We start from the raw sequence: 11022 nt of genomic DNA on the forward strand, positions 1-11022 counted from the left end.
AAAAGAAAAGAAATAATACTGATGGTGAGTGACAGGTTGACTTCTGTGATAAGAAGTAAGAGTATAATACATTTTAATTCCCCAAATTCTATACCAAAGTCAAATTCTGTCTATGCATTTATGGCACTTGGAAGAAAATTAGGAGTAAGTGCAAGGTAAAGAAGTTAGTTGGATCCTTAAAAGACTGATTAAGTGTGAAACTTTACAAGTGCAAGAAGAGCTGTTTTACTTGTTTACCTTGCTTTGCTTTGCTTTGTTTTTAATAGGAGGCCAAATAGAATAGGTACTTTGTTCTCTAGCACTGTTAAAAACATAAATTAATATTGGCTCACCAATTGCAACAAATACACCACAGAAATGCAAGAGATTAATAGGAGAAACAGTAAGCTGGGGAGGAGTCTATGAGACTCACTGTACTTCCTGTACAAATTTTCCGTAAATCGAAAACTGCTCTCCAAAAAATGGTTTATTTAAAAAAAAGCAAAAGTAGAGAATAATTAAAAACAAAATAATAAAAGGTAAATCAGTCTAATAATTTAATTGAACTTAGTATTTCTGTTAAGTTTGGGGCAAAAATACTAGTTTTAAAATAATATGATTTAAGATTGATACTGAAAGTTCAAGTGAATTCTTTCCCTGTAATTTGGTCTATAAAATGTCAGGAAGTCTTCTGTTTACTTTTAAGTAAATAAGAGATTTGGACTGGTGCCTTGGGAAAACAAGCACAAATATACTTTGGGGTCATAGATTTGTTCAACAAAACTGAGCATGAGTGTGAGCCAGAAATTGCACAAGTGTGGGGAACAAGCAACAGCCTGCAGGAGAGACAAACAAAACCAACACCCTTCTGGCAAGAGATGCAATAATACATAAAGGTATGCAGATGGAAGAGAAGCACGCAGAATTGGTGGTGGTAGTGGTGGTTGTGTGTCACCAGTTCTGACTCATAGCAAACCTGTATAGGGTTTCTGAGGCTGTAAAGCTTTATGGGAACAGAAAGCCTCATCTTTCTCCCATGGAGCAGCTGGTAGGTTCAAGCTATTAGAGGCCCAACCTATAGCCCACAGTGCTTACAGAGAGTGGTTAAATCTACTCCAAAAGTTTCACAGAGGAGGGGTCAAGGGACAGGTTATTTAAGGATGAGCAGGAGTTTACCAGGCAAAAAATAATGGAGGTGGGGTGGGGTGGTACCTGTATGGAGGTACCTGTATGACACAAATGGTTTGCATTTGACTACTCACCTGACGGTAAAGTTCTACACTGTAACCCATGGGTTCTCAATGGTTCAGAGTAGACTCAATAGCAATGAGTTTGGTTTCGGGACAATTCAAGTGGAAAAGAGAATGTCTGCAGAGCAGGCATGTAAGCTTGCTGGTGAACGCATTGGTCTATATGTGAGTGGAAGTAGTGGGGAGGCAGCAATGAAGATATAGGCTGTGTTCAAACATGTTCCATAGACTCCCGTTGACCTAGAGATGAGAGAGAGATGAGGAAGAGTTTGTTGGTCTGAAGTCTGGGGGAACTTGGAAACTCCTGAGTCCATGGACATGGACCTAGCCACAGAGGGCTAGAATTGAGAGTGAAGCATCCAGCTGATATGAAGCTAAGGGAGATGCACAAGAATGCCCAAACTTGCAGACAGTACCTATTTGACCTAGCTTGGATGGCTTGATGATCAGAACTCAACTAGAGGAAGATAAAAAAAAAATTGATAAAGGAAGCAAGTGTAAATTGCTACAATTTGATGAACTTGACCTATACTTATGGATGTAGTAGCTCAAAATACCAACTGAGAGGGAAGGAGGCTTCACATCAAGGATCAAACCTATCCCCTTTGTACACAAGATTGAAAGGTACGGGCAACTTAGACATTGGCTACCTAAAATAGTGGAGGGGAGGAATAAAGGCACAAAGTAGTTGGCTTACAAGTTTTCAAGAGGGAATTCAGTTTCAGAGTTTGAGGGGGAAGGCAGAATCCCCATTGAATAGTTTTCATCTTGTCTAGTTGGGTCTGATGAAAGGAGATGGGGATAGGATTCATTCAATTCAATAGTGAGTAATTGTTATCATGACTAACTGTGATTGTCACAACTGTAAAGGTAGAAGTTGTATAACAAAAAGGGACAGTAGTTAATCTTACAGTCCAGGAGCAGAGGACCCTAGGACCACCAATAGAGAAGAGCATGAGCAGAACAGGGGACCCTAACCAGAGAAGCAGCGACATCAGAGATGGAGGCAGAGATGAGGACATGGAGAGAGAGAGCAGCTGAGGCCTCTAGACTCATGGAAAGAGAAAGGCTGTGCACCGGCGGCCAGTAGGTAGGCTTGCAGAATGTGCCCTTGGGATTTTTTAAAACAATTCCATATTCCTGCATGTTTTTGTGTCCATTAAAACAAAACAAAACAAAAAACAGAGGGAATAGAAGCAAATACTATTAACTGATGATACATGGAGGGGACTGCAATCATGGCAATGAAACAAAATACAATAGCAAAACCGATGTTCTCCCATGTAAACTATCACTCAATTCACAATAAAAGCTTTAAAAAAATAATAGTGTGTGCAGAGGAGCAGGTGACAAAGTGCATAGTAGAGGGGAAGAACCTACCTGTGTATTTCAGATTAAGAGTTGACACTGACAAACTTCAGAGTGTGTTGATTTCATTTATTTCTATACTAGTGGAAAGAAACCCCATATCTTTTCTCTTTTTAAAATTGCTACTTCATCATGATGAAGCAAAAGAAGAAGTTTTAACTTAGAAATCATGTCTGCTGTTCAGATGGCTATTCAGTATGTTGCAGGCTGAGAAAAGCAGAGTAAGAGAATACTTGGGGATGGAAGAACTTTGTGGTTGTACAAGGAAAAAGGGGATCATCCTGGCCCACACTTCACACCCCAGTCACCCTACTGAGCTAGCATGGCAGACTGTCAGTGATGTGCTTTTCTTCCTCAGTAACAGAACTTTAGCCCAGCTAAGCATTAAATTTCCCAGCCTTCCTTGAAACACAGTATGACAATATAGCTCAGACAGAGTTATCAAGTATGTTTAAGGCAAATTCACCAATGGCACAGACCTCATATGAATCAGAAAAAGACACCAATTCTTCAAAACACTCTTATCTTAAAAAATTAATAATAAATTGATTTTGGGACAAGACAGTTAATTGCCATCTTCCAGAAAGTACTTGTAATACAAATGTGTTACAAATGATGTTGATAATATAAATATCATCATCTAAGGTTGTGGAGTATACAACATGCACAAAAGTATGTGGGTGCATGCCCTGCATGCATGTATGGAATTTAGAAGTAAAACTATGTAAAGAGCCTGGCTCAGCAGAGAAGTATGCACTGTGTCCATCTAACTTCCTCATCATGCTTCCTAAAATACAGACATGATGACTGGATTCCAGTAGCCATTTAACTCATGAAGTGATGTTGAGGATGGAAATCCATATTGCGATGACGATGGAGAAAGAGGTTAGTTCTTGCTGACTATGGAGTCAACAGACCAACCATGGACTACCTACCTCTAAGTGTCTTTTGTATGAGAGGGAACTAAAACTTTATAGTATTTATAAGCTACTGTTTATTTTGTTATGATAAGTAAAAAAGTATTTCTACTAGGGCTCCATCCAGTTCATAATACACAGATTTATTCCCAACAAGACATGTTTAAACATGTCTCTGCAATCAGTGGACAGCTGCAGACAAGTTCTCTAAAGTAAAAGGTTATGGAGGCTATTTTCAGGGACTTCAAAGAGGTAATTTTGATAGATTTTCTCAAAGGGTACAGGATGAGCATGAGGGCTTGGCTGGTTATGTGCCGTCAGTTATGACTCATAACGACCCTGTACAGGGTTTCCAAGACTGTAAATTTTTATGGGAGCAGAAAGACTCATCTTTCTCCCGTGGAATAGCTGGTAGTTTTGAACTGCTGACCTTGTGGTTTGCAGCCTGATTCGTAACCACTATGCTACCAGAGCTTCTGAAAATTTCATTGGGACCTTATCCATCCTATAGCCCTGATCTTGCCCCTTTTTTTTGTTCCTAAAATTAAAAAACACTTAAATGTGATTTGAGGATGGCAAACTGTTGTTTTGATATTGCATCAATTGACAAGCACAGAATTCTTCAATACAGGGTTGGTGGTGGTGGCCGTGTAGTCAGTTCTGACTTATAGTGACCCTGCATAGGGTTTCCAAGGCTGTAAATCTTTATGAGAGCAGAAAGCCTCATCTTTCTCCCACAGGACAGCTGGTAATTTCGAACTGCTGATCTTTAGATTAGCAGCCTGACTTGTAACCACTACACTACCAGAGATCCTTATACTGCTTTACAAACCTAAATGGAAGAAATGTCTAGAAACAATAGGTTCACATTCTAATGTTTGTTTATGAATTTGTAACAATACTTTTTGACTCACCCTTTATATGAAGCCTAAAGGAACATGGGTGGTACCAGTGGTTTGTGATCAGTCCCTAGCGCAAAGGTTGGTGGCTTGAACCCACCCAGCAGCTATGCCTGAAGAAAAGGCCAGGGCTGGCAAATTGCTTCTATAAAGCTTACAGCCACCCAGCCCTCTAGAGCGGTTCTATTCATAACACACGGTTTGAAATGAGTCACAAGTGGGCTAACAATAGCAGCTAACAGCAACAATTGATATAAAGTCTAACATCATCCTTGCTTAATCCTTACAGTTTGAACTACAAGGTCGGTGATTCAAACTCACCAGCTGCTCCTCAGAAACCTTATACAGGGTCGCTACAGGTCAGAACTGACTCGATGGCACTTAACAACAACATAGTCCTAACAAATTGGGAAAGTCAGGGGAAAAAGAAAACTTATCAAGTCTCTTGCTGAACAATCTCTCAAGAACTAATTCTCAGTCTTCAAATTTTTCATTGCTAATATTACTGTTTTCTCCCAAAAACATCCATGCTATTAATAAACATTTTCCTGCTGCCCCTCAGGGCATGTTCTCAGAGGGCAGACAGCATGTACAAAGCAGTCCCTTTTAAAGGTGCTGGTAAGGGAGGAGCCTAAACAGAAAGGGTGTTGTCCCGCCTGGCTATAAATACACAGGCCCCTTCTTCTAATACAAAAGTGAATTAAAACCAAATTTTAACACTTGTCAAATTTTGACCCAGCAATTCTACTTTTAAGAATTTATCCTCCAACTATATTAAACTTGCACACATGTAAAATGTTGTCATACAAGCATATGGACAGTATTATTTATTTTGGGTAAAAGCAGAAGATTATAAACCACCTGAATGTCCATCAATCAACTGGGGACTGGTGAAATAAGTTATAACAAATCCATGCAGTAAAATACTAAGCAAAAGTAAAATAAACATTTATAGCAACAACAAAAAAGCAAATCTAAATTACTGATATGGAAAGATCTCCTAGGTATACACTAAATGAAAGAAAGCAGGGTGCAGAAAAGTGTGTATAATGATCAGGCACCATTTGTGTACACCACAGAACACACAGCCCATGGTGAAGACTTTCTGGAAGACCCATGACTCTGGGAACAGCAGTGAATGTGGGCAAGGAAGGAACGAAGGGAACGAGCGGAAGGGTGGCAACAAGCTTTTGCACTTTGAAAAGATAACTTTTTTTTTCTTCCCAAATACTTGTATTATCTACTCAAAAACAAAATGATTATACATTTAAAAAAATATGAAACACATTGCAATGAAACAGAATACAATTGGTTGAGTGCAAAACTGATGTTCTGCCATGTAAACTATCACTCAATATAAATGTATATATATGAGTAATACATCAGGGTGACAGAGTGTTCTCTGTGATTCCACTTAAACCGTAAGTCAGATATCCTCACTGCACCAGGGTCACAAACATGCCCAAGCAGCTGGGACTGGGACCTCTGCTGCCTATCATTCTCTGCCCAAATGCCCATCCAGAAACCCACAGGTGCCTGATGGTCAGAGATCTGGGGAAAATTGGAAACTGGACAAGCAAAGCTGGCTGGGCTGAGTGAGTGGGAGAAACAGTTGGTGTCCAGTTGAGTCATGCTTTCTGTGAATGTGGCCTGTGTGCAGATGAGGGACATGTGGGCATCTCTAACCTAGACCTCCTCTGAGCTTACATCTTTCTGAACATCTGAAAACTTTCAGTGTATCTGGAATTACACTGTGATCCCGTGCCTCCAAGCGTCATCTTTTTCTGGGGTTCCCTCTCACAGTGAAGACCTTCTTTCCAACTGCCAAGTCAAAAACCCGGGAAATGTCCTTGAAACCCCTCTCCTTCATCCCATCCACATCCAATCAGCATGTTCCAGCAGGTCTATTTCTAAAATGCCTGTGGAGTCCATCGCCACCAGCACAAGCTAGTCCAGGTTCCTCTGTCTTCTCCCTTGTCCTACTATAAAGACACCCATACTGCTCTGCTCCCTGCTCTGCAGCCACAGTGATCTTTGAGAAATGCAAACATGGCCATGCCATACCAAGCCTGCTGCTACCAAGTCGATATATAGTTTTCAATGGCTGCTTTTTCTGCCAGGCCTTTCTTCCAACATGCCTCTGGGAGGGCTAGAACATCCAACTTTTTGGTTTGCAGCCATTTGCTACACCCAGGGGCTCACAACAATGTTACACACCTTGTTAAAATTATAAATAACTTTTCACCGCACTTAGGACAAAAAAATGACCACCATGCCCTGTCTACCTCCTCACCCTCCCTGTTCTCCAGCTCCCCGACCTTCTTGCTTCCTCCTGCTAAAGGGCTTTGCAAATGTTGTTCCTTTCTGTCTGGGATGCTCTTCCCTCCCCTTACCACTTCATTAACTCCTGCTCATCCTTCAGATTTCAGATCAAATGTCTTCTCCAGGCAGCTCTGCTAACCTAATTTAGCAGGGCACACCTCTCATTCCTAGCCCTTGCCAACACCAGCCTTGTCTGTGCAGTTATGTGACTGATGTTGGCATGCCCATTGGAAGTAAGCCCCCTGCAAAGAGACTGTGTCTGTTCTGGCTTCCCTCTGAATTTCCTGAGTTTGGCATTTATTGAAGCTAAGTAAATTATTTCCTGAATTACTTAATGAATTTTAAAATTCTTTTAATAGCAGCATTTATAACAGCATTAGAAAGATGACTGAATTCTCCTAAAGAATTAACACACAACCACCTTTCTGTCTAGTGTACAGAGACTAGTTGTTGCTGTTAAGTGCCATCAAGTCAGTTCTGATTAATAGCGACCCTGAATAGGATTTCCAAGGAGCAGTTGGTGGGTTTGAACCACCGACCTTACAGTTAGCAGTCCAGTGCTTATCCTCCAGCACCACAAAGGACTCAAAAAATGCAAGAAAGTGGTAAGTCAGTGGCATGTGGCTGTTGGCAGATTTTATTCAAAAAGAAGATTGGATGTGCACTGGAGTATTCAGGAAAGTTCAATAAGTTTGTAGAAAAAGTTCTATTTTTTTTTTCTATTTTAATTCCATTTTTCCATAAATTTTCAGAAACCCATGAAAAATTTTTTTTTGTTGTTGCATCTAAAATGATGATAATTAGACCCAGGAACTTGCTGAACACAAAGGGGTGGGCCATCCGGCAGCCTACTCTCAGAAACTCCCCTCCCTCAAACCCAGGCAAGTGGTCAGTGCCTCACAAGGAGAAAATGCTCCTAAAATAATCATAAGCTGTAACCCAACACTGACTCAGCATTTGCCATGCGCAGGCCCTGGGCGAAGTGCATCACAGGGCTGAACAACAAAGTTTTTCAAGAACAATGACTGAGCTGAGCAGGTGGCACAGCCCTGAGACTCTTAGGCTCTGCCATGCTGTTTGCCTGACATTTTCCTGACAGGAACTCAGACTCATTCCGTAGCAGAGCCTCACGCTCAGCAGTGCAGTGGAGAGCTTTGATATGGTCTTTCTAGCTATGGTCTTGCTGTTGCTGTTGTTGGTAAGTGCCATTGTGTCAGTTCTGACTCATAGCGACACTGTATAGGGTTTCCAAGGAATGGCCGACCTTGTGGTTCAAATCAACCTTGAGGTCCAGTGTTTAACTCCCACACAAAGACTGGTTGGTACTATACAAAAAGGTGCAAGAAACTCTTGTAAGGACTGGTCGGTTTTGCCTTTCTGTTAGGTTTAAAAGAGCCAATGCCACATAGGTTTGCGGAGACTTTACTACCATTGTGAGGTATAGTCTGGAGTGGAGCGCATTCTCTGGACAAAGGATCTGTACTGAGAACCTCCTAGGCCCAGGAGACTGGAAAACAGCAACAGTAGCCACAGCTGTGGGTTTCCTGAGTGTGAGAGCCAAGTGCCTTTGGGCCGGCGGCTGGCTGAGGAGCTACAGGGCTGTAACACTTGTCTGTGCAGGGCAGAGGCCTGAGCATGCCCTATGCAGGCGTTGCCTTAGAGGATCCTAGGCAGGGGTCTTCCTGTAGCTGGCAAGTCAGACACTTAGCAGAAGCCTGCCAGAGGAGCTTACGGAGCTGTAAGACTTGCTTGTGAAGGACAAGAGTCCTAGTGTGCAGGGGTTTGCACACCATCTCCCCTGGACAACAGGAGCCTGAGGAGCATGGCAGCAAAAGAGCCCGGCAGGTGCAGGTACCCTGATGGGAGCCAGCAGCAGAGGCCTGGAAGGGCCTAGAGTCAGAGAGCATGGGCCATCCTGTGAAGAGGACTCCCAGCCAGCAGCAAGCCCAGTGAGGCCCAGTGACAGAGCAAAAACCTTAGGACCCAAGCAACATGGTGGTAGCAGAGGCAGCTGTTACATGAACACAGCATTTGATCCAAACTACAGTGTACTTGAAGGAGCCCTGGTAGTGTAAAGGTTACAAGTCGGGCTGCCAACCTCAAGGTCAGCAGTTCGAAACCACCAGTGGTTCCGCGGGAGAAAGATGAGGCGTTCTGCTCCTGTAAAAATGTATAGCCTTGGAAATCCTGTGCAGGGTCACTATGAGTCAGAACCGACTCCACGGTACTTAACAACAACAACAACAGTGTCCTGAAGGAGCTCTGGTAGCCTTGTAGTTATGAGTTAGGCTGCTAGCTTCAATGTCAACAGTTTGAAACTACTAGCTGTTCCGCAGGAGAAAGATGAGGCTTTCTGCTCCTGTAAAGACTTATAGCCTCGGAAATCCTGTACAGGCTTGCTGTGAGTTGGAACCAACTCCATGGCACACCACCACCACCACTACAGTGTACCTGGGAGTCCTGGTATGGCGCTGTGGGTTTATGCACTGGACTATAAGGTCGGTTGGCACCGCAAGGTCAGTAGTTCAAGCCACTCCTCATAGAAACCCTATCAAAACCGACCGACTCGACAGCACTTCACAACAACAATGAACCTGTCCAGCAACAGAAGAATGGAATGGGTAGTTTGGGAAAGAGTAAGAGGTTCCCCTTTAAGAATCTGTTACTATTTAATGTTTGCTCTCTAGACATAATAGTAATGGTTTTCGCTTTGCCAACACTGTGACCACAGCACCCGTGGACGGGTGATACCAGCTGATGGATGTATGTGCCTCTTTCCTAGCAGTCTAACGAGGCACTGTCAGCCTGCATGTATAATGCATACCAGCAGACATGTGCGGACATGCTCCTTATGGGCAGACTAAGCTACAGGCTAGAACACTCTAGGGGTTCCAATGACATGGCTGCCCTGTCCCCCCAGAATGTCAGGCTGTGCTCCCTCTGTTCTGTGCCCCAAAGAGCCAGGCTGGCTGCTCCCCTGAGGCAAGGCGAAGGGAACATGGGTAGAAAGGGAAAACAGATGGTTTCTCTCCCCTTCCAGGGCCAGCCTGCCAAGACAACACAGAATGGGAACATTCCTGCCGCCAACCTGTTATGAGCAGCCGCCCAACCAGTAGACTATTGTGGGCTTCCCCCAAATCCCAGCCATGCTCATTTAAACAGAGACCATTCTGGAAGGGGGTATGGGTGTGGCTCTGTAGATACTTAACAACAGCCCCACTTTGGCCGGTAGGATGGCTGAAGAAGGATAGGATCAAACCCTTTGGGGACATTTCCTCTGACATTTGCTTACTCACAGCCCTGTACTGCCCAGCTGACTGACCACCAGCCTTCCCACCCTCCGCCATTTCCTGGACTCGGAACAGGTGAACCTGGATGCATCTAGCTGGACTGTAGAGAACACACTGTGCAGGGCCAAGAGCCTTGTTTATCACCCTGCAAGAGCCAAGCCGTGGGAGGAGAGCAGCCTATAGCAGTAGCCAAAAGAAAGAAAAAATGTAGTTTTAAGTCAAAACAAACAAACAAATGAAAAAACCAAACCTGTTCCAACTCAAGGAACCCCATGTGTTTCAGAGTGAAACTGATGTATGGGATTTTCTTGGCTGTAATCTTATGCAATCAAATTGCCAGACATTTCTTCTGAGGCATATACCATAGTCCAAACCAAACCTGCTACTGTTGAGTAGATTCCAACTCATGGCAACCACATGTGTGGAAGAATGAGACTATGCTCCATAGGGTTTTCTTGGCTGGGACCTTACAGAGCTAGATTGCAAGGCCCTTCTTCTGTGGAACTACTAGGTGGGCTTAACTACTAACCTCGAGTTACATACTAGCCATTTTCACCACCCAAGGTCCTATGGATAAAACAAAGGGAAATCAATATGGCCTGGAGGTGGGGGCAGCCTCCTGTGAGGAGCCTTCCTAGGCTCTAACTATAGGGCCCGAGCAAAGGGCACATCTCCTTCTTGGAGGGTCTGGAAGAGTGAAGGTGGGATGCTTGGCTCAGAGCATCTTTGGAGAGGATAATAGTTACTTCCAGTTTTGAAACATCTTGAACCAGAGCCACCACAAACTAATTCACACAGCCTTTGAACAACTTTAAATTATATAACCAGACGTGGTTTTCTGGGGAGTGAGCAGGAGACTCTTCAGATTGTATAGTTCACACACTCATGCTCATGGGTGGGGGATGGGAATTTCATCCAAATCTCCATTTCATCTCACATTCTGCCAATTAAATTAAGATCTGTAGAGTTTTCCATTGGTTTTAAGTTAAGAGAGAAA

Source organism: Chrysochloris asiatica, unplaced genomic scaffold, assembly GCF_000296735.1.
Source record: "Chrysochloris asiatica unplaced genomic scaffold, ChrAsi1.0 scaffold00161, whole genome shotgun sequence".
Taxonomy (NCBI): Eukaryota; Metazoa; Chordata; class Mammalia; order Afrosoricida; family Chrysochloridae; genus Chrysochloris; species Chrysochloris asiatica.